At 38.2% G+C, this 22,719-nt stretch overlaps 1 protein-coding gene across 1 annotated transcript in view; it reads left to right on the forward strand.

The window, feature by feature from the left end:
• LOC139754937 (carcinine transporter-like) overlaps positions 1–21,219 on the forward strand; it is a 166,883-nt gene extending 145,664 nt beyond the window's left edge. The window contains exons 12-13 of the mRNA XM_071672757.1: positions 11,022–11,316; positions 18,693–21,219. The gene's annotated coding sequence lies outside the window, so the exon portion shown is untranslated. The remainder of the gene's footprint in view (positions 1–11,021; positions 11,317–18,692) is intronic.
• The last annotated feature ends 1,500 nt before the right edge of the window (positions 21,220–22,719 follow it).

Raw genomic sequence — 22,719 nt, forward strand, 5'->3', positions numbered from 1 at the left:
AGAGGATTTCTTCTATTGATGAACTACAGATACGATTAACATTATTGATGAAATAGAGGCAGGATTAAATAATTGATGATCTAGAGACTGATGATTTAGAGACAGGATTAACATTACTGATGATCTAGAGACAGCAATAACATCATTGATGATCTACACACAAGATTAAAATTACTGATGAACTAGAGACAGGGTTAATATTAATGATTATCTAATGACAGGGTTTTAACATTACTGATGATCAAGAGACAGGATTAACATAAATGTTGATCAAGAGAAAGGGTCAACATTATTGATGAACTAGAGACAGGATTAACATATTGATGATCTAAAGACAGGATTAACATTATTGATGATCTAGAGAGAGATTAGCATTATTGATGATCTAATGACAGGGTTAACATTATTGATAATTTAGAAACAGGATAGACATGATTGATGGTCTAGAGACAGGTTTAGCATCATTGATAATCTAGAAACACAATAAACATTTTTGATGATCTAGAGACAGGTTTAACATTATTGTTGATCTAGTGACAGGGTTAACATTATTGATGATATAGACATTTTTAACATTATCGATGAACTTTACTCATGATTAACGTTAATGATGATCTAGAGACAGGATCAACATTATTGATGATCTAGAGACAGGATTAACATTATTGATATTCTAGAGACAAGTTAACATTATTTATGATCTAGAGACAGGATTAACATAATTGATGATCTAGAGACGAGGTTAATATCATTGATGATCTAGAGAGAGGATTAACATTATTGATGATCTAGAGACGAGGTTAACATTATTGATGATCTAGAGAAAGGATTAACATTACTGATGATCTAGTGACCGGATTAACATTATTGATGATCTTGTTACAGGATTAACATTATTGATGATCTAGGGGCAGGATTGATATTATTGGTGAGCTAGAGACAGGATTAATATTACTGATGATCTAGAGAAATTATTATCATTATTGATGATTTAGAGACAAGATTAACATTATTAATAACTTAGTGACAGGATTGATATTCTTGATGATCTAGTGACAGGATTAACATTATTGATGATCTAGCGATAGGATTAACATTATTGATGATTTAGTGACAGGATTAACATTATTGAGGGATCTAGAGACGAGATTAACATTATTGATGATCTAGAGATAGGATTACCACCGTAGATGACTTAGTGACTGGAATAACATTATTGATGATCTTAAAGACAGGATTAACATTAACGATGATCTAGAAACAAGATAAACATTATTAATGATCTAGAGACAGGTTTGAGATTATTGATGATATAATGGCAGGATTAACATTATTGATGATCTAGAGATAGAATTAACATTATTGAGGATCTAGTGACAGGATTAACATTATTTACGATCCAGTGACAGGTATATTCTTATTGATGATCTAGAGACAGGATTAACATCATTGATAATTGAGAGACAGGACTAACGTCAATGATGATCTAGAGACGAGGTTAACATTATTGATGATCTAGACACAGGATTAACATTATTGATATTCTAGAGACAGGGTTAACATCATAATACAGTGCTAACATCATTGATGATGTAGACATGGTTAACATTATTGATGAGTTAGAGACGGGATTAACATTATCAATGAACTAGAGACAGGATTAACATTATTGATGATTTAGTGACCTGATTAATATTATTGATGAACTACAGACAGGATTAACATTATCGATGACCTAGAGACAGGATTAATATTGTTGATGATCTAGAGATAGGACTAACATTATTGATGAACTCGAGAAAGGGTTAACTTTATGGATGAACAAGAGACAGGAATAACATTATTGATGATCTAGAAACGGGGCTGACATTATTGAACCAGAGACAGGATTAAGATTATTGATGATCTTGAGACAGGATTAACATTATTGATGATCTAGAGACAGAACTAAAATTTTTGATGAACTAGAGCAGGACTAGCATTATTGATAATCTAATGACTGGATTGACATTATTGATGAACTAGAGACAGCGTTAACATTATTGATGATCTAGAGACAGGATTGACATTATTGGTGATGAACAGGCAGGATTAACATTACTGATGATCTAGTTACATTATCAACATTATTGATGATCTTTTGACAGTATTAACATTATTGATGAACTAGGGATAGGATTAACATTATTGTTGAACAAGAGACTGTTAACGTTTTGGATGATCTAGTGACATGGTTAACATTACTGATGATCAGAGACAAGATTATCATTATTGATGATCTAGAGGCTGAGTTAACATTACTGATGATATATAAAGAGACAGGATTGATATTATTGAACTGATGACAGGGTTAAAATTATTGATGATCTAGGGACTGGATCAACAGTATTAATGATCTAGCGACAGGTTTAACATTATTGATGATCTAGAGACAGAATCAGCATCATTGATGATCTAGAGAGAGGGTAAATATTATTGACGATCTAGAGACAGTATTAACTTTATTGATGAACTAGAGATAGGGTTAACATTATTGATGAGCTGGAAACAGGGTTAACATTTTTGACGATCTAGAGACAGCATAAACATTATAAATAGGAATAACATTATTGATGATTTAGTAACAGGGTAAACATTATTGATGATCTAGTTAACTTTATTGATGATCTAGAGATAGGATTACCATTGTAGATGATCTAGTGACTGGATTAGCATTATTGATGATCTAGAGACAGGATTAATATCATTGATGATCTAGAAACAGGATAAACATTATTGATGATCTAGATACAGGTTTGATATTATTAATGATCTAATAACAGGATTAACATTATTGATGATCTAGAGACAGGATTAACATTATCAAAGATCTAGTGACAGGGTTAACATTATTGACGATCTAGTGTCAGGTTTAACATCAGATTACTGATGCTCTAGAGACAGGATTAACATCAATGATGATCTAGAGACGATGTTAACATTACTGATGATCTAGGCACAGGATTAACATCATTGATATTCTAGAGACAGGGCTAATATAATTGATGATCTAGAGAGAGTATTAACATTACTGATGATCTGCAGACATGGTTAACATTATTGATGATTTAGAGACAGGATTAACATTACCGATGAACTAGAGACAGAATTAACATTAATGATGATCGAGTGACAGGATTGATATTATTGATGAACTAAAGACAGGATTAACATTATCGATGAACTAGAGACCGGATTAACATTATTGATAAAGTAGAGGGAGGATTAACATTACTGATGAACTAGGGACAGGGTTAACTATATGGATGATCAAATGACAGGAATAACATTATTGATGATCAAGAGACGGGGTTAACACTATTGAACTAGAGACAGGATTAAGATTATTGATGATCTTGAGACAGGATTAACATTATTGATGATCTAGAGAGAGGATTAGCATTATTGATGATCTAGAGACAGGACTGAAATTTTTGATGAACTAGAAATAGGACTAACATTACTGATAACCAAATGACTAGATTAACACTACTGATGATCTAGAGAAAAGATTAACATAATTGATATTCTAGAGACAGCGTTAACATTACTGATGATCTAGAGACATGATTAACATTATTTGTGATCAACAGACAGGATTAACATTACTGATGCTCTAGTTACATTATTAACATTATTGATGATCTTGTGACAGGATTAACATTATTGATGAACTAGACATAGGATTAACATTATTGATGAACTAGAGTTAGGAGTAACATTATTGATGAACAAGAGACGGTTAACATTTTGGATTAAATAGTGACATGGCTAACATTACTAATGATATAGAGACAAGATTATCATTATTGATGATCTAGAATCAGGATTAACATTATTGATGATCTAGAGACAGGATTGATATTATTGATGAACTGATGACAGGGTTAACATTACTGAAGATTTAGGGGCTGGATTAACAATACTGATGATCAAGGGACAGGATTAACGTTATTGATGATCTAGAGAGACTTAATATTATTGATGAATTAGACACGATTAACATTATTGATGATCTAAAGACAGGATTAACATTATTGATGATCTAGGGAGAGGATTTATACTATTGACGATCTAGAGACTGTGTTACTTTTATGGATGAACTAGAGACAGGGTTAACATTATTGATGACCTAGAAACATGGTTAACATTATTGACGATCTAGAGACAGAATTAACTTTATTGATGATCTAGAAACAGAGTTAACATTTTCAATGATCGAGAGACAGGATTGATGTTATTGATGATATAGAGACAGGGTTAACATTACTGATGATCTAATGACAGGATTGATGTTTTTCATAATCTAACGACAGGATTAACATTTCAGATGGTTTGCAGACAGGATTAACATTATTGATGATCTAGTGACAATATTACCATTATTGATGAATTAGAGACAGGGTTAACATCTGTTGAACTAGAGACAGGAATAACCTTACTGATAATCTAGTTACATGGTTAACATTATTGATGAGTAGAGAGAGGTTAACATTATTGATGAAATGGAGACAGGATTAATTTATTGATGATCAAGTGACAGGACTGATAGTATTGATTAAGTATTGACAGGATTAACTTTATTGATGAACTAGAGACAAGTTTAACATTCTTGATGATCTAAAGACAGGGTTAATATTACTAATGATTTAGAGACAAGATTAACATTATCAATGATCTAGTGACAAGATTAACATTACTGATGACTTAGAGGCAAGATTATCATCATTGATGATTTAGGGACAGGGCTAACATTATCAATGATCTAGTGACCGGATTAATATCATTAATGACCTAGTCACAGGATTAACATTATTGACTATCTGCAGACAGGATTGACATTATTGATGATCTATTGACAGGGTAAACAATATTGATCTAGTTAACATTATTGATGATCTAAAGATAGGATTACCATTGTAGATGATCTAGTGACTGGATTGGCATTATTGATGGGCTAGAGACAGAATTACATTATCTAGAAACAGGATAAACATTATTGATGACCTAGAGACAGGTTTAACATTACTGATGATCAAATAACAGGATTAACATTATTTATGATCTAGAGAGAGTATTAATATTATTGATGATCTAGTGACAGGGTTAACATTACTGACGATCTAGTGTTAGGTTTAACGTTATTGATGATCTAGAGACAGGATTAACATTATTGATGGTCTAGAGACAGGATTAACATCAATGATGATCTAGAGAGGAGGTTAATATTATTGATGATCTAGAGACAGGATTAACATTATTGATGATCTAGAGACAGGACTAAAATTCTCGATGAACTAGAGACAGGGCTAACATTATTGATGTCCTGATGACTGGATTAAAATTGTTGATTATCTAGAGAAAGGATTAACATTATGAACATTCTAGAGACAGTGTTAACATTATTGATGACCTAGTGACGGGATTAACTTATTGGTGATCTACAGACAGGATTAACATTATTGATGATCTTGTTTCATTATAAACATTATTGATGATCTTGTGACAGTATTAACATTATTGATGAACTAGAGATGGGATTAACATTATTCATTAACTGGAGACAGGATTAACATCACTGATGAACTGGAGATAGGGGTAGCATTATTGATTATTCATAGACAGGAATAACATTATTAATGATCTAGAGACAGGTTTAACATTACTGATGATCTAGAAGCAGGATTAACATCATTGAAGATCTAGAGGCAGAATTAACATTTTTGATAATCTAGAGACAGGATTAACATTTTGATGATCTAGTGATAGGATTCACATTATTGATCTGGTGACAGGATTACCATTATTCATGAACTAGAGATTGGGTTAACATAGTTTATGAACTACAGACAGGAATAACATTACTGATGATCTAGAAACATGATTAACATTATTGATGAGTTTAAGACAGGATAAACATTATGATTAATGAACTAGAGACAGGTTTAAATTATTGATGATCTAGTGACACGACTAATATTATTGATGAACTAAGAACATGATTAACATTATTCATGAACAAGAGACAGGGTTAACATTCTTGATGATCTAGAGACTAGGTTAACATTACTGATGATTTAGAGACAAGATTAACATTATTGATGATCTAGTTATAGGAATAACATTACTGATGATCTAGTGACAGGACTAACTTTGTTGATGAAATGGACACAAGATTAACATTATTGATAATCTAGAGACAGGGTTAATATTACTGATGATCTGTTTACAAGATTGGCATTGGTGATGATGTAGAGACATAGGTAACATTATTGATGACCCAGAGAAAAAATTGATATTATTGATAATCTACAGGCAGGAGTAACATTATTAATGATCTAGTGACACTATCAACATTATTAATGATCTAGTGACAGGATTAACATTATTGATGAACTAGAGACAGGATTGACGTTATTGATGAACTACAAACAGAGTTAACATTATTGATGACCTAGAGACGAGGTTAACATTAGTCATGATCTAGAGAAAGGATTACCATTATTGATGATCTAGACATTTTTAACATTATTGGTGAACTTCAGAAAGGATTAAGATTACTGATGATGTAGAGACAGAATTCACATTATTGATGACTTAGAGACAGGATTAACATTATCGATATTCTAGAGACAAGTTAACATTATTGAAGATATAGCGACAGGATTAACTGATATCATTGATGATCTACAGACGAGGTTTTCATTATTGATGATCTAGAGAAACCTCCTTCCAGAACATCTTTTTATTCTCCCTAAAATTTAATGATACTCTCTCACCCCAACTCTCATTTGCCCTCTTTTTCACCTCTTGCACCTTTTTCTTGACCTCCTGTCTTTCTTTTATACATCTCCCACTCATTTGCATTTTTTCCCTGCAAAAATCGTCCAAATATATATATATATATATATATATATATATATATATATATATATATATATATATATATATATATATATATATATATATATATATATATATATATATACAGCCTGAGCTAGGTGCCCATTATATCGACCAATAACTAGGGATTTATATAAGAGCTGGATTGATTGTGGACCGACTACCACGACCAGGATTTGAACCTATCCGCTCGATCCTGGTCGGCCCATGAATGAGTCAGAAAAACTTACCGCTGCACCATAGACCTCCATGATTGCTAACACAGTTGATGAACCTTTGAGCATAGTAATTCATCATGAAAGTAAACTCGGTTCGAAGCCAAACAAGACGTACATTTCGCAAAATTCTGGTTTGTTTAATGTAAAACGATATTTTTACCTAAAACAGACTAGTTGAGATCCGTTTTCCTCATGTAAGATTTTCAAGAAGGTGTACAAAGAGGTGGCACCCGAAAACAGAGAATTAGAGAAGATCTGATACGAGACGCAAGATCATAAAGGCAAAGCACTAGGAAGCTAAGACCTTCTGTATGTGGAAAGAAATTTAGTTATTTACGTAGACTAATTCAACAAGTAAAATCAAGAAAAAACGGGAGTCTTCTTCTTGACAAAGCTTCAAGTCGCGGATAGAGGATAAAAGTCCTCTTTTGCGAGGAATTAGAATCATGGAAGAAGGTACCTCGTTCTTCAGTTTGATGCATAATGACAAAGATACTACAGGAGTGAAATGAATATATCATGAAGGTCTCTTACTCCCTTTCTCATTCATGTAAGGTTGGCCACCTGTTGGTGGTGGGTCCTGAGTAAATGCTCCGTTTGTTCGTTGGATAAAATGATCCTGTCGTAGGCATGCAACGACCTGTTTATGCAGCAACTTTGTGTGAACAGATGGAACAACTGTTTTCAGCACCCAGGCGACTGGAACACCTGTCTTCAGCACTCGAACGGCTGGGATAATCCTGTTCCAGCATCTAAATGGCTGGAACACCCGTTTCTACCACCTGGACGACCGGAACAACCTTGTCTCAAAGCCGAACGGCTGGAATACCTTTGTCTTAAGACCTAAGGAGCTGGAACATCCTGTCTCCAGCACCTGGACGGAAGGAGCGTCCCAACTTTAGCTCCCGGAACATCTTTGTCTCCAGCAGCTGGATGGTTGGAATGTTGCATGTGGACTGGCCCGGAGGACGTGAACAGTTGGATTCAGGATTGGGTGAATACTCTTGGTGTACAAGAATAAGTCTTTATTCCTGGTGACAAGGTAAGTACAGAGAGTGTAAAATGACACCAGCCAACGTGGCCCGATCAGAAAGCGAGTTCTGCCGTGTTGTCAGTGTAGAGTGAACCAGCAGGCATGGGTAGGTCTGGTGTAGAAGTTGGCAGGGTGGTGACGGACTGCCATGGTTACTCGCCTTGTACATCGTCTGTACAAGGCGAGTATGTGTGACATCATCAAGTGAGAGCTCCTTGCGTGCTCAGGGCCAGTAAGTCTTACATTAGCCACACAAGATCTTGTTTATTTGGACAGCTGTGACAAAGTTCTTGCAAGAGCACCTCCTTCTCAACCCCCAGATGTCTGGAACACGCCCTGTCTCCAGCACCTGGACGGCTGGTACACCAGGCGTCAACATCTGGACAGCTGAAACATCACTACATCAACATCCAAATAGTTGGAAGATCTGTTTCCAAAGTAGAACGTCTGAAAGATCCCTTTTTAAACCGATCGACGACTGGAATGTTCCGTTTCCAGCACATGAAGGGCAGAAACACCCCCTTTCTCCAGCACTCATATGACTGGAAGATCTTGTCTCCGGCACAAATATGGCCGGAATATCCTCTGTGTCCGGCACCCAAGTGGCCGCTCACCACCTGTCTCCACCCCCTGGACTACTCTAGAATCCGTAGGCTGGAACACAGATCTTCAGAACCTGGTCGGCTGGAACACTCTCTGTGTCCAGCACCCAGACGTCTTGAACACACGCTTCCAGCACCCAGAGGGCTGAAACGCCCCTGTCCACAACCTCCAGATGGTTAGGACTTCTCTGTCTTCAGTGCCTGGACGGCTGGACCATATTCGGTCTCCAGCAACCAGGTGGCTTTAACACCTGTCTTCAACACACGTATGGCTTGCACATGCCCTTCCTCCAGCGCGTAGATGGCTGGAACACTTGTCTTCAGCACTCGGAGTGGCGCTGGTGAGGTGAGACAATGATATCGGACACTTTACTGATCTTATATAAACTGTGCAGCAATTGATCACACATTACTCCTACATTACTTGTAAAGAAAATACAATGAAAAGAATATTCTTACATTGGACAAAATGGCGTCCCATAAGTACAATTAAAACAAGATTTACAAGATATAAAAACGCACATTAAGTTACCGGAACATGATGCAGGTCATCATACAACCACAGGATATGTTCAGTGCATATCTGTAAGGCTGGAACACCCGACTACAGCTTCCAGATGGTCGGAACTTTCCTGTCTCCAGCACCTGGATGGCTGGAACCAGGACCCGCAGTAGCTGACGCTGGGCTTGGGAGAGTCCTGGCTTACCACCCACCCACCCACACACACACACACACACACACACACACACAGGGGACTATGGGGCCAGAGTGACGGGTAAGATGGCAACATATGATAATATTTATGTAAGATGTATGTTTATTATTGATATTTTCTGTTATTTAACAATTTACGTTATAAATATTAACAATTTACGTTATCAATATTAACAATTTACGTTATCAATATTAACAATTTACGTTATCAATATTAACAATTTACGTTATCAATATTAACAATTTACGTTATCAATATTAACAATTTACGTTATCAATATTAACAATTTACGTTATCAATATTAACAATTTACGTTATCAATATTAACAATTTACGTTATCAATATTAACAATTTACGTTATCAATATTAACAATTTATGTTATCAATATTAACAAATGTCGTGTCCCCTCTCCTGGGGCAAGCTAGGGGACCCCCGACCTTTCCATGGGCCCGACTGCAGTACCACATCGAGTGTCAGACAACTCTTTAACGTGGTCATATTTCTCTAATTCTGCTCAAGTTTCCAGCCAGTTATTAATACTGAGAAACTGAAAATCTTCGTAAACGGCCATCAAGGCTTTGTAAACGGTAGTAATCAAGTCTTAGATAACGGTGTTCCTTTGATTCTGGCAAGACTTATACTGTACAAGTAATGTATAGTGTGGGTAGTGTATGGTATTGGTATTACGTTATGTAAGTATTGTGTAGTGTGGGTTCTCTATGGTGTTGGTATTTCGTTGTATAAATAATGTATAGTGTGGGTAGTGTATGGTATTGGTATTACGTTACGTAAGTACTGTGTAGCGTGGGTAGTGTATGGTGTTGGTATTTCGTTATATAAGTATTGTGTAGTGTGGCTAGTGTCTGGTGTTGGTATTTCGTTGTACAAATATTGTGTAGTGTGGGTAGTGTCTGGTGTTGGTATTTCGTTATATAGGTATTGTGTAGTGTGTGGTGCTGGTATTATATTGTGTAAGTATTGTGTAGTGTAAGTAACGTATGGTGTTAGTTTTATACTTTTTGAATATTGTGCAATGTAGTTAGAGTATTGTGTAAGCATTACATTGAGGGCGTATTGTGTAGTGTATGTAGCGTTTGGTTTTGGTATCATATTGTATGTGTATTGTGCAGTGTAAGTAATGTATGGTGTTAGTACTACATTGTTTGATTATTGTGTAATGTAGGTAGAATATTGTGTTGGCATTACATTGAGGGAGTATTGTGTAGTGTATCTAGTGTATGGGTATAGCGTCATATTTTGTGGATATTATATGGTATGGATTATGTATTATGTAGATATTGTATTGTGTAGCATTAATATTGCGTATTGTTAGGATTAACTTTTTCATGATTGAATAAAGAGATTCCACGTTATCTGCTCTTGGAACGAAGTAATAACCACAAATATACGATAAACATCGAGATCAGTTACGTCTAACATAGGCCCACCTTCCATAGGGAGCAGTATAAAGATGTAAGTCTTATTACAAGTGACGTTTTATGTTTCAGTCTGGGGTGAGTTCGACGTTCCATTACTGGATGATGCTTGGGCTATCGCTGGTCTCCCTGCTGGCCTCTCTACCCCTTCCAGAGACCTTGGGTCTTCACCTGCCTCAGACCTTCCAGGAGGCCGAGGACTTGGGCTCTTCCAGACCCTTCACCGCCTGGATCCACCACTGGAACAAGGACAAGTATCCGCCCCAGACATCCAACCTCCCTCCAGACTCTCGCCAGCAGCAGTCGCAGTAACTCCGCGACCCCAGGATCAATGACACAGAGGTGGCGCTGCTCAACAGATTCGGATGTAAGACAGATTAAGATAAGATAAGATATAAGATAAGATGTCTTTACTGTCAAATTGTATGCATGATACAAAATGAAATTCTTTATGGCTCTATTCAAGGTTAAAATGTATAAGAATTATGAAATAAGAATCATAAAGTATCACATAAAAGTACCACATGAAATATCACATAAAGAATCATCTATTGCACTCAGAATCTATATCACAGAGGAGTTATACCGTCTTTAGATAGTTAAATAGTAGAATGCTTCTTGGTACAATTGATTTCCTGAATCTGTCGGGACGCTGTATAGGCAAAGACAGTATTCTTCCTGACCTCAAAAAAACACAGTATTGGTGTAGAGGATGACAGGGTACATCTTGCATGATTTCCAACTGTTTCATTACATGTTCCTGATACATCATATCTAATGTTTTACTGTTTGCACCCAATCTCCGAACGTTCTTAACAATTTCTTCAAGTTCATTTTTATCTTTACAGTTTAACTTGCCATACCAGGCGGTAACTGAAAAACAGATTTGATTCTATAGTTGATATAATGCCTTCTCCACGCGCCCTTCCTGATCCCAGTACTATTATTTGGGGTTTACACATGCACGGCATCTCGGCAAAACTTCCTTCCTCATATCGTTACAATTACATTTCATTCATTGTTGAATGAACAAAGCACGGAAGCTACGAAAGAGCTGGGGCTGGAATTCCTCCCATAAAGTTTTTATCTTTCCAAGAGAAGGAACAGAGAAAGGGGGCCAAGTGAGGATACTCCCTCAAAGGCTCAGACCTCTGTTCTTAACGCTACCTCGCTTACGCGGGAAATGGCGAACAGAAGAAGGAGTCAAGCGGGGAGTGCTCATCCTCCTCGAAGGCTCAGACTGGGGTGTCTAAATGTGTGTGGATGTAACCAAGATGTGAAAAAAGGAGAGATAGGTAGTATGTTTGAGGAAAGGAACCTGGATGTTTTGGCCCTGAGTGATACGAAACTCAAGGGTAAAGGGGAAAAGTGGTTTGGGAATGTTTTGGGAGTAAAGTCAGAGGTTGGTGAGAGGACAAGAGCAAGGGAAGGAGTAGCACTACTCCTGAAACAGGAGTGGTGGGAGCATGTGATACAGTGTAAGAAAGTAAACTCTAGATTGATATGGGTAAAACTGAAAGTGGATGGAGAGAGATGGGTGATTATTGGTGCATATGCACCTGGGCATGAAAAGAAAGATCATGAGAGGCCAGTGTTTTGGGAGCAGCTGAGTGAATTTGTTAGTAGTTTTGATCCACGAGACCTGGTTATAGTGATGGATGATTAGAATGTAAAGGACAGTAATGTGCCAGTTGAGGGAATAATTGGTGTACTTGGGGTGTTCAGTGTTGTAAATGGAAATGGTGAGGAGCTTGAAGATTTGTGTGCTGAAAAAGGACTAGTGATTGGGAATAATTGGTTTAAAAAGAGAGATACACATAAGTATAAGTATGTAAGTAGGAGAGATGGCCAGACAGCGTTATTGGATTACGTGTCAATTGATAGGCGCGCGAAAGAGAGGCTTTTGGATGTTAATGTGCTGAGAGGTGCAACTGGAAGGATGTCTGATCATTATCTTGTGAAGGCGAAGGTGAAGATTTGCAGAGGTTTTCAGAAAAGAAGAGAGAATGTTGGGGTGAAGAGAGTGGTGAGAATAAGTGAGCTTGGGAAAGAGACTTGTGTGAGGAAGTACCAGGAGAGACTGAGTACAGAATGGAAAAAAAAGTGCGAGCAAAGGAAGTAAGGGGATTGGTGGAAGAACGGGGCGTATTTAGGGAAGCAGTGATGGTTTTCGCAAATGATGCTTGTGGCATGAGAAGCGTGGGAGGCGGGCAGATTAGAAAGGGTAGTGAGTGGTGGGATAAAGAAATAAGATTGTTAGTGGAAGAGAAGAAAGAGGCTTTTGGACGAGTTTTGCAGGGAAGTAGTGCAAATGACTGAGAGATGTATAAAAGAAAGAGGCAGGAGGTCAAGACAAAAGGGTAAGAGGTGAAAAAGAGGGTAGATGAGAGTTGGGGTGAGAGAGTATCATTACATTTTAGGGAGAATAAAGAGATGTTTTGGAAGGAGGTGAATAAAGTGCGGAGATGGAGTAAGTATTTTGAAGGTTTGTTGAATGTGTTAGATGATAGAGTGGCAGATATAGGGTGTTTTGGACGAGGTGACGTGCGAAGTAAGAGTTTAGGGAGAATGATATGGTAAAGAGAAAAGAGGTAGTAAAAGCTTTGCGGAAGATGAAAGCCGGCAAGGCAGAAGGTTCGGATGATATTGCAGTAAAACGTAATACAAAGGGGGGTGACTGTGTTGTTGACTGGTTGATAAGGTTATTTCATGTATGTATGACTCTTGGTGAGGTGACCGAGGATTGGCGGAATGCATGCATAGTGCCATTGTACAAAGGCAAAGGGGATAAAGGTGAATGCTCATATTACAGACATATAAGTTTGTTGAGTATTCCTGGGAAATTATATGGGAGGGTATTGATTGAGAGGGTGAAGGCATGTACAGAGCATCAGATTGGGGAAGAGCAGTCTCGTTTTAGAAGTGGTGCAGGATGTGTGGATCAGGTGTTTGCTTTGAAGAATGTATGTGAGAAATACTTAGGAAAACAAATGGATTTGTATGTAACATTAATGGATCTGGAGAAGGCTTATGATAGAGTTGATAGAGATGCTCTGTGGAAGGTATTAAGAATATATGGTGTGGGAGGCAAGTTGTTAGAAGCAGTGAAAAGTTTTTATCGAGGATGTAAGGCATGTGTGCGAGTGTGAAGAGAGGAAAGTGATTTTTTCTCAGTGAATGTCGGTTTAGAGCAGGGGTGCGTGATGTCTCCATGGTTGTTTGATTTGTTTAGGGATGGAGTTGTTAAGGAGGTGAACGCAAGAGTTTTGGAGAGAGGGACAAGTATGCAATCTGTTGTTGATGAGAGACCAAGGAAAGTGAGTCAGGTGTTCGCTGATGATACAGCGCTGGTTGCTGATTCGGGTAAGAAACTACAGACGCTGTTTACTGAGTTTGATAAAGTGTGTGAAAGAAGAAAGCTGAGAGTGTATGTGAATAAGAGCAAGGTTATTAGATACAGTAGGGCTGAAGGACAAGTCAACTGGGAGGTAAGTTTGAATGGAGAAAAACTGGAGGAAGTGAAGTGTTTTAGATATCTGGGGTGGATCTGGCAGCGGATGGATCCATGGAAGCGGAAGTGAATCATAGGGTGGGGAAGAAGGCGAAAATTCTGGAAGAGTTGAAAAATGTACGGAAATCGACAACGTTATCTTGGAAAGCAAAAACGGGTATGTTTGAAGGAATAGTGGTTCCAACAATGGTATGTGCTTGCGAGGCGTTGGCTATAGATAGACTTGTGCAGAGGAGGGTAGATGTGCTGGAAATGAGATGTTTGAGGACAAAATGTGGTGTGAGGTGGTTTGATCGAGTAAGTAATGAAAGGGTAAGACAGATATGTGGTAATAAAAAGAGTGTGGTTGAGAGGGCAGATGATCACATGGTTTGATCTCATGGAGAGAATGAGTGAGGAAAGATTAACAAAGAGGATATATGTGTCAGAGGTGGAGGGAATAAGGAGAAGTGGGAGACGAAATTGGAGGTGGAAAGATGGAGTGAAAAAGATTTTAAGTGATCGGGGCCTGAACATGCAGGAGGGTGAAAGGCGTACAAGGAATAGAGTGAATTGGGACGATACGGTATACCGGGGCCGACGTGCTGTCAATGGATTGAACCAGGGCATATGGAGCGTCTCGGGTAAACCATGGGAAGTTTTTTGGGGCCTGGATGTGGAAAGGGAGCTGTGGTTTCGGTGTACCATACATGATAGCTACAGACTGAGTATGAACGAATGTGGCCTTTGTTGTCTTTTCCGAGCGCTACCGAGCGCACATGCCGGGGGAGGGGGTTGTCATTTCATGTGTGGTGGGGTGGCGACGGGAATACATAAGGGCAGACAGTATGAATTATGTACCAGTATATATATATATATATATATATATATATATATATATATATATATATATATATATGTGTGTGTGTGTGTGTGTGTGTATATATGTATACATTGAGATGTATAAGTATGTATATGTGCTGTGTGTGGACGTGTGTATGTGGGTGGGTTGGGCGATTCTTTCGTCTGTTTCCTTGCGCTACCTAGCTGACGCGGGAGACAGCGAGAAAGTATGATAGATAAATGAAATAGAATATGTATTGGGGGAGGAATGGGATGAATTTAGGGAAGCAGTGATGGCTTGCGCAAAAGATGCTTGTGGCATGAGAAGCGTGGGAGGTGGGGAGACTAGAAAGGGTAGTGAATGGTGGGATGAGAGTATCATCAAATTTAGGGGTAATAAAAAGATGTTTTGGAAGGAGGTAAATAGAATGCGTAAGACAAGGGAAAAATGGGAACTTCAGTGAAGGGGGGCTAATGGAAAGGTGATAACAAGTAGTGGTGATGTGAGAAGGAGATGGAGTGAGCATTTTGAAGGTTTGTTGAATGTGTTTGATGATAGATTGGCAGATATAGGGTGTTTTGGTCGAGGTGGTGTGCAAAGTGAGAGGGTTAGGGAGAATGATTTGGTAAACAGAGAAGAGATAGTAAAAGCTTCGCGGAAGATGAAAGCCGGCAAGGCAGCGGGTTTGGATGGTATTGCAGTGGAATTTATTAAAAAAAGGGGGTGACTGTATTGTTGACTGGTTGGTAAGGTTATTTAATGTATATATGACTCATGGTGAGGTGCCTGAGGATTGGCGGAATGCTTGCATAGTGCCAATGTACAAAGGCAAAGGAGATAAAAATGAGTGCTTCTGGGAAATTATATGAGAGGGTATTGATTGAGAGAGTGAAAGCATGTACAGAGCATCAGATTGGGGAAGAGCAGAGTGGTTTCAGAAGTGGCAGAGGATGTTTGGATCAGGTGTTTGCTTTGAAGAATGTATGTGAGAAATACTTAGAAAAGCAAATGGATTTGTATGTAGCATTTATGGATCTGGAAGAGGTATATGATAGAGTTGATAGAGATGCTTTTTGGAAGGTATTAAGAATAAATGGTGTGGGAGGCAAGTTGTCAGAAGCAGTGAAAAGTTTTTATCGAGGATGTAAGGTATGTGTACGTGTAGCAAGAGAGGAAAGTGATTGGTTCTCAGTGAATGTAAGTTTGCGGCAGGGGTGCGTGATGTCTCCATGGTTGTTTAATTTGTTTATGGATGGGGTTGTTAGGGAGGTGAATGCAAGAGTTTTGGAAAGAGGGGCAAGTGTGCAGTCTGTTGTGGATGAGAGAGCTTGGGAAGTGAGTCAGTTGTTGTTCGCTGATGATACAGCGCTGGTGGCTGATTCGTGTGAGAAACTGCAGAAGCTGGTGACAGAGTTTTGTGAAAGTGTGTGTGAAAGAAGAAATCTGAGAGTAAATGTGAATAAGAGCAAGGTTATTAGGTACAGTAGGTTTGAGGGGACAAGTCAGTTGGGAGGTAAGTTTGAATGGAGAGAAACTGGAGGAAGTGAAGTGTTTTAGATATCTGGGAGTGGATTTGGCAGCGGATGGAACCATGGAAGCGGAAGTGAATCATAGGATGGGGGAGGGGGCGAAAGTTCTTGGAGCGTTGAAGAATGTGTGGAAGTCGACAACATTATCTCGGAAAGCAAAAATGGGTATGTTTGAAGGAATAGTGGTTCCAACAATGTTATATGGTTGCGAGGCGTGGGCTATAGATAGAGTTGTGTGCAGGAGAGTAGATGTGCTGGAAATGAGATGTTTGTGGACAATATGTGGTGTGAGGTGGTTTGTAATAGAGTAAGTAATAATAGGGTAAGAGAGATGTGTGGTAATAAAGATTGTGGTTGAGAGAGAAGAGGGTGTTTTGAAATGGTTTGGTCACATGGAGAGAATGAGTGATGAAAGATTGACCAAGAGGATATGTGTCAGAGGTGGAGGAAACGAGAAGTGGGAGACCAAATTGGAGGTGGAAAGATGGAGTGAAAACGATTTTGAGTGATCGGGGTCTGAACATGCAGGAGGGTTAAAGGCGTGCAAGGAATAGAGTGAATTGGAACGATGTGGTATACCGGGGTCGACGTGCTGTCAATGGATTGAACTAGGGAATGTGAAGCGTCTGGGGTAAACCATGGAAAGTTTTGTGGGGCCTGGATGTGGAAAGGGAGCTGTGGTTTCGGTGCATTATTACATGACAGCTAGAGACTGAGTGTGAACGAATGTGGCCTTTGTTGTCTCTTCCTAGCGCCACCTCGCGCACATGCGGGGAGAGGGGGTTGTTATTTCATGTGTGGCGGGGTGGCGATTCATATATATATATATATATTGCAAGAGGTCACACTGGTGCGCGTGATCAGATCTAATGTATGCATAAAACCACAGGGAAATGAAACACGATAAGTTTCCAAATGCACTTTCGAGTAATGATCATATTGTCAGGGGAAATGCAATAATGAGATAATACGTAGAACAGTCAGTTGATATACAAGGAAGAGATGTAGCTAAGACGCCATTGGTAAAGAAGCGTTAACGGATGGTGGTATTCGGGTTGGTGGAGTTCGGGTCTGGCATCATGACCGCCATAAGAAATTTATCATGTGGAAGGAAAGGGAGATGTTTATAAATCTTTCCAAGACTTTCAATAATATTAATGCCACAGTTCTTTGTGTATTTCATAATAAAAGATTAAATGATATTTCCCTTGGTAAAGGAATTACAATTGATGATTGAATTAGCGTTGCACTCGTCAGTACAATGGCCATAATCTTTAACATGATTAAACAAAGCATTGCTCTGTTCTTATACTATAATTATGTTGTTTAAGTCAAACATAGAGATCCTTACCAGTTTGCCAAGCATAAAACATATTAATCTTTTTACAGGGGACTCTGTAAACACAGCCCGCAGAATTTTCTGATGAGTTTTTGATTAGGATATTTTCTATAGCATTGTTATTGCTGAAGGCTAAACTTTCATTAAGGGATTTAAGCAACCTGGGAAGTAATGTAAGATCATCACTTAAAGGGCGAACTAAAAGATTCTTGGTATCAAGGGGAGGTTTGAGTTTACCTCTTTAATATTATTTCTTTGCCAACTTAAGTAATTTATCAATGAAAGATCCAGGATACTTAAGCTTGGATCCACTACAATATACAATCTCAAACTCACCATCTAAATTCCGGACTGCATAAACGAAATTCCCTCAGGAACATAGATTGGAATGATGATAATTCAACTCTGTCATGTTTAGCTGGTTCATAATGAATATATGGACAAACATTGGTGGGGTTTCTGTATATGCTGAACTTAAGAATGTTTTTATCCCTATGGATCATGAAATCTAAAATTGGTAACATAAGTTTATTTTCCACAGCCACAATAAAGAGAAGAGACGCCCCTTTCAAATGTCTACCTACACGATAGAGCAACCGTATGTTGGAATTTTGCTATAAGAGGTTATGAAGTGAACGGAATAGTCTTCAAAAGAAACTGAACTGTAAGTTAGACCAACTTGCTGAAAATAGTGATAGGACTGAGAAGAACACAAACCCTTCCTTAATGATGAACCTGTCAAATAAACAATTTGAGAAGGATTCTTTTGTATCTTAGGCTATGGATTAAGTTTTGTGAGCTCTAACAAAGAAGTTAACTTTGTTGATATTGCAAGATCAATTTGTGATTTTGAAAAGTACAGTAAATTATTAATTTCTTCGAAATTGTCCAAAAAGGTTCATCAGTGCTTTTAACAATTTGAAAAAATATGAAGATACACATATTACCAAAGCAGATTAGGCTAATGCTGTTGTAATTATGGACAAAGTTGATAACTGAAGTTGTTGTTGAAAGGTAATGATTCTCTCTAGAGATTTTCATCATTATCCCCTTTATTGCCATATATGTTTGGACTTAACAAAACATATAAGCCAAACTTTCCAGCAAGACCCATAGTGAGTTTTGTGGTGTTCATTACATATAGATTACCAATAGACATTACATATAGATTACATATATTCCACTTGTTAATAAGGTATCAAATTCTAATATCGTGAACAATGTAGATTTAGTTAATAAGCTTAGTGATATCCATGTTGATCTTTATTTCAAACTGCTAAGTTTTGATGTTTCGCCCTGGTTCACAAAAGTTCCGGTTGATGACCTCTTAGAATACTTAGTTGATGTCTCAGATTATATTTATTTACCTGTTTCAAATTCGGTGTTTACTGTGCATAAAATACTGTGTATTTCAATCTTATGGAGAATGTTATGCCCCGTTTCACCTGCATTAAGTTCTCTTTACATGGAATTCTCTGAAACAAAATTACTAAAGGATAACTTACCGTCTAAGTATGCGTTGGTACTTCTCATCCCTAGGAAGGATGACCATCATAACCCCTCGAACTATCATACTGTTGCTTTGAGACATCTGCCATTTCGAAAGTCTTAGAATCCCTCCTCAACTCCCTTAGCCTTATACACCTCGAAGATTAGTCGTCTCTCTAATCACCAGTATGGCTTCCGTAAGACAAGATCCACTTGTGATGTTTTATAATCCTTCTAATGTCTGGTCATCATCCCTGAAATATTTCTTTGGAATCCTGTGCAGTGACCATAATATATTCAAATCTTTTGATAGAATATGACATCTGGGTCTCATCTCTTAGCTCCCCTCTTTTGGCTTCCCTCCCTTACTATGCGCCCTCATATCTAGCTTCCTCTTTGGTCGATCGATCTCCATGGTTGTTGATGAATCAGCATGTCCCCCTTTCCCTAGCAACGCTGTTGTTCCTCAAGGTTCTGTCCTGTCTCCTACAATGTTACTCCTTCTTATCGATGATTTCCTTTTTTCTGCAGATAACCAAATGCATCCATATATTGACGATTTAACACTGCATTCCTCAACATCCTTCAACTCTGCTCCTTCTTTGACTCGACCTGCATCTCGTCTCGACACAACTTCCATATCAAGCTCAATCTTGAACGAGATATCTCTGTGAGGCTGACGAAAGCAAGTTAAGTTTAAAGCCTCCAAGACCTAGTTTCTGTCAATTCCTCTATCAAGAAATTTCTCACAACTTTGATTGTTCTGAAATTCCACCTCTTAGTGAAAATTATTAGTATTACTGTAATATCCACTCAGTCTTGGGCACCCATTATGGAAATAGCTACGTGTGCCTCCAAGAAACTGGAAGTCCTGTTTAGATGTCAAAATTTCTTTTCTTTCGAACAGTTGTTCCGTTTATATAAAGGATTGATCCACCCTCGTATGGAGTAATGCTCTCACTCCTAGGCTGGTTCTAGCTCTGCATCCTTACTTAACAGAACTGTGTCGAAAGCGGTCCAGTTCATAAGCTTTCCGAGGCTAACTTAAAAACTTGACTCACTTGCCCTACGCCGCAATGTTATTTCACTTTCCCTCTTCTACAGGTATCACTTTAGTTTTCCACCCGGGAACTGGCTGCTTGTGTGCCCCTATCATAAGCCAAACCAGTCAATACTCGGCAAGCTGCTGTGTCACGTGATTACTGTGTGGCCGTAGCAACAGAAGTGTGGGCCGTTTTGATCACTGTTTCTTTCCCTATAACTCGAAGCTTTGGAGCTCTCTATTCTCTCATGGCACTTTTTAAAAGAGTTTTGTTTTTTAACTTTCTCCAAAATTCGTAAATACTTTTCCTTGTCTTTAATTTTCCCTTTCATTAACCTCTCTATATCTCCATTAACATCAGGCCTTGATATCGACCTTTGTTGAATAAGTACGAAGATTGTAAATATATTATTTGTGATATCAAGTGAGCCTTAGACTCTGGTGAAGGAATTTTGCGTTGTATTGTATAATATTGTATTGTATTGTATCAACATCTTATCATATTGTATTCTTTATCTCAATAAAGGTATCAACCATACATGAATACAACGAGCTGATTGACACCTTGAACTATAGATCAGATAACATTGTTATAGTTGGCGCTCCTCCGTGACTTGTGTAGGTAACTACGCCCTCAGTAGAACGCCAGGTGTATATGAGAGACTGGAACGCTTGTGTATGGATGCTAACATTCATAAAAGACAAAGAACTATATAGCAAAGATGGCATTCACTTCCACAATAAAGGAGCAGAACTCTGAGCAGTGGGAAGCAAAGATCAAATTGCCTTACAACTAAGGGTAAATATTTGTTCAGGCCCGGACTACAACTTATTTGTGAGGGACAGAGACGGTCGAGGAGGCGGAACTGCACTCTATGTTAGAGACGGTCGAGGAGGCGGAACTGCACTGTATGTTAGAGACGGTCGAGGAGGCGGAACTGCACTGTATGTAAAATCTTACCTAAACCTCATCAAAGTTCAGACTATAACATCTGCTGCTGTTAAACACTTGTGTGTTCAGACTACAACATCTGCTGCTGTTGAACACTTGTGTGTTCAGGTCAACGTATCATCTCCCAAACTTTACATAAACGTCGTTTATAGACGTCTTAGTCAGCCAGTAGATATTGACAGTCATGCACAAGAGTTTACAACGAGCAATACAGGTTAAAAACTTGATCATACTTGGGGATTTTACTCCTCCTGAAATCAACTGGCAAACTATCCCAGGTGTAGAAAGTGAATCTGCTAGACTTGACTTTGTCGAAGACAGTTTTCTCTACCACACCGTCACTGAGCCGACGAAGGAAGCCAATATACTTGGTGAAGTTCTGACATCCCAGGAGTTCTTAGTAACTATTACCCGTGTTGGAGAACATCTAGGCACGTGTGACCATAACATGGTTAGGTTTGACGTAAATATCAGTACCGACTTCCCTAAAACTAGTACTATTACCACTTACTTTAAAAGGGCGGATTTTAATGGGCTGCACGACGCATTAAAGAGTCACCCTTGTTGGTTCATGTCTACAGGAATTATGGGCCAGTTTTAAGCATCAGATTATGCACCATCAAGTCACATTCATTCCCATGCACGACAGAAACAAATCCAACAACAAGATAATGCAAGAGCTATGTGGCTCAGAAATAAACTTTATAAGCTTAAGAAATCGGAAAATAACCCAGATATGTCAACGCAATATAACACAATCAGACGACAAGTGAAAGCTCTCGTCAAAAATGCTAAGAGAAAATACGACGTGAATATTGCATGAGATAGTAATAACCTTAAAAGATTTTATAGATATATAAGAAATAAGAAACATATAATTGGTGGAATAGGACCTTAATTAAACGAGCATGAGGAACCCATTGTGAACAATAAAAGATTTTAACTTCTGTTTTTACGCTTAAAAGCAATGATACGAATTTTGAGACAGTGGTGAATAGCACTGACACGATTCCAGAATTAGCTGTCACAGATGAATAAGCTGAAGACCAATAAAAGCCCAGGTCCTGATCGTTTCTATCCGCGAGT

This window comes from Panulirus ornatus, chromosome 18 (genome assembly GCF_036320965.1).
Source record: "Panulirus ornatus isolate Po-2019 chromosome 18, ASM3632096v1, whole genome shotgun sequence".
Classification (NCBI taxonomy): Eukaryota; Metazoa; Arthropoda; class Malacostraca; order Decapoda; family Palinuridae; genus Panulirus; species Panulirus ornatus.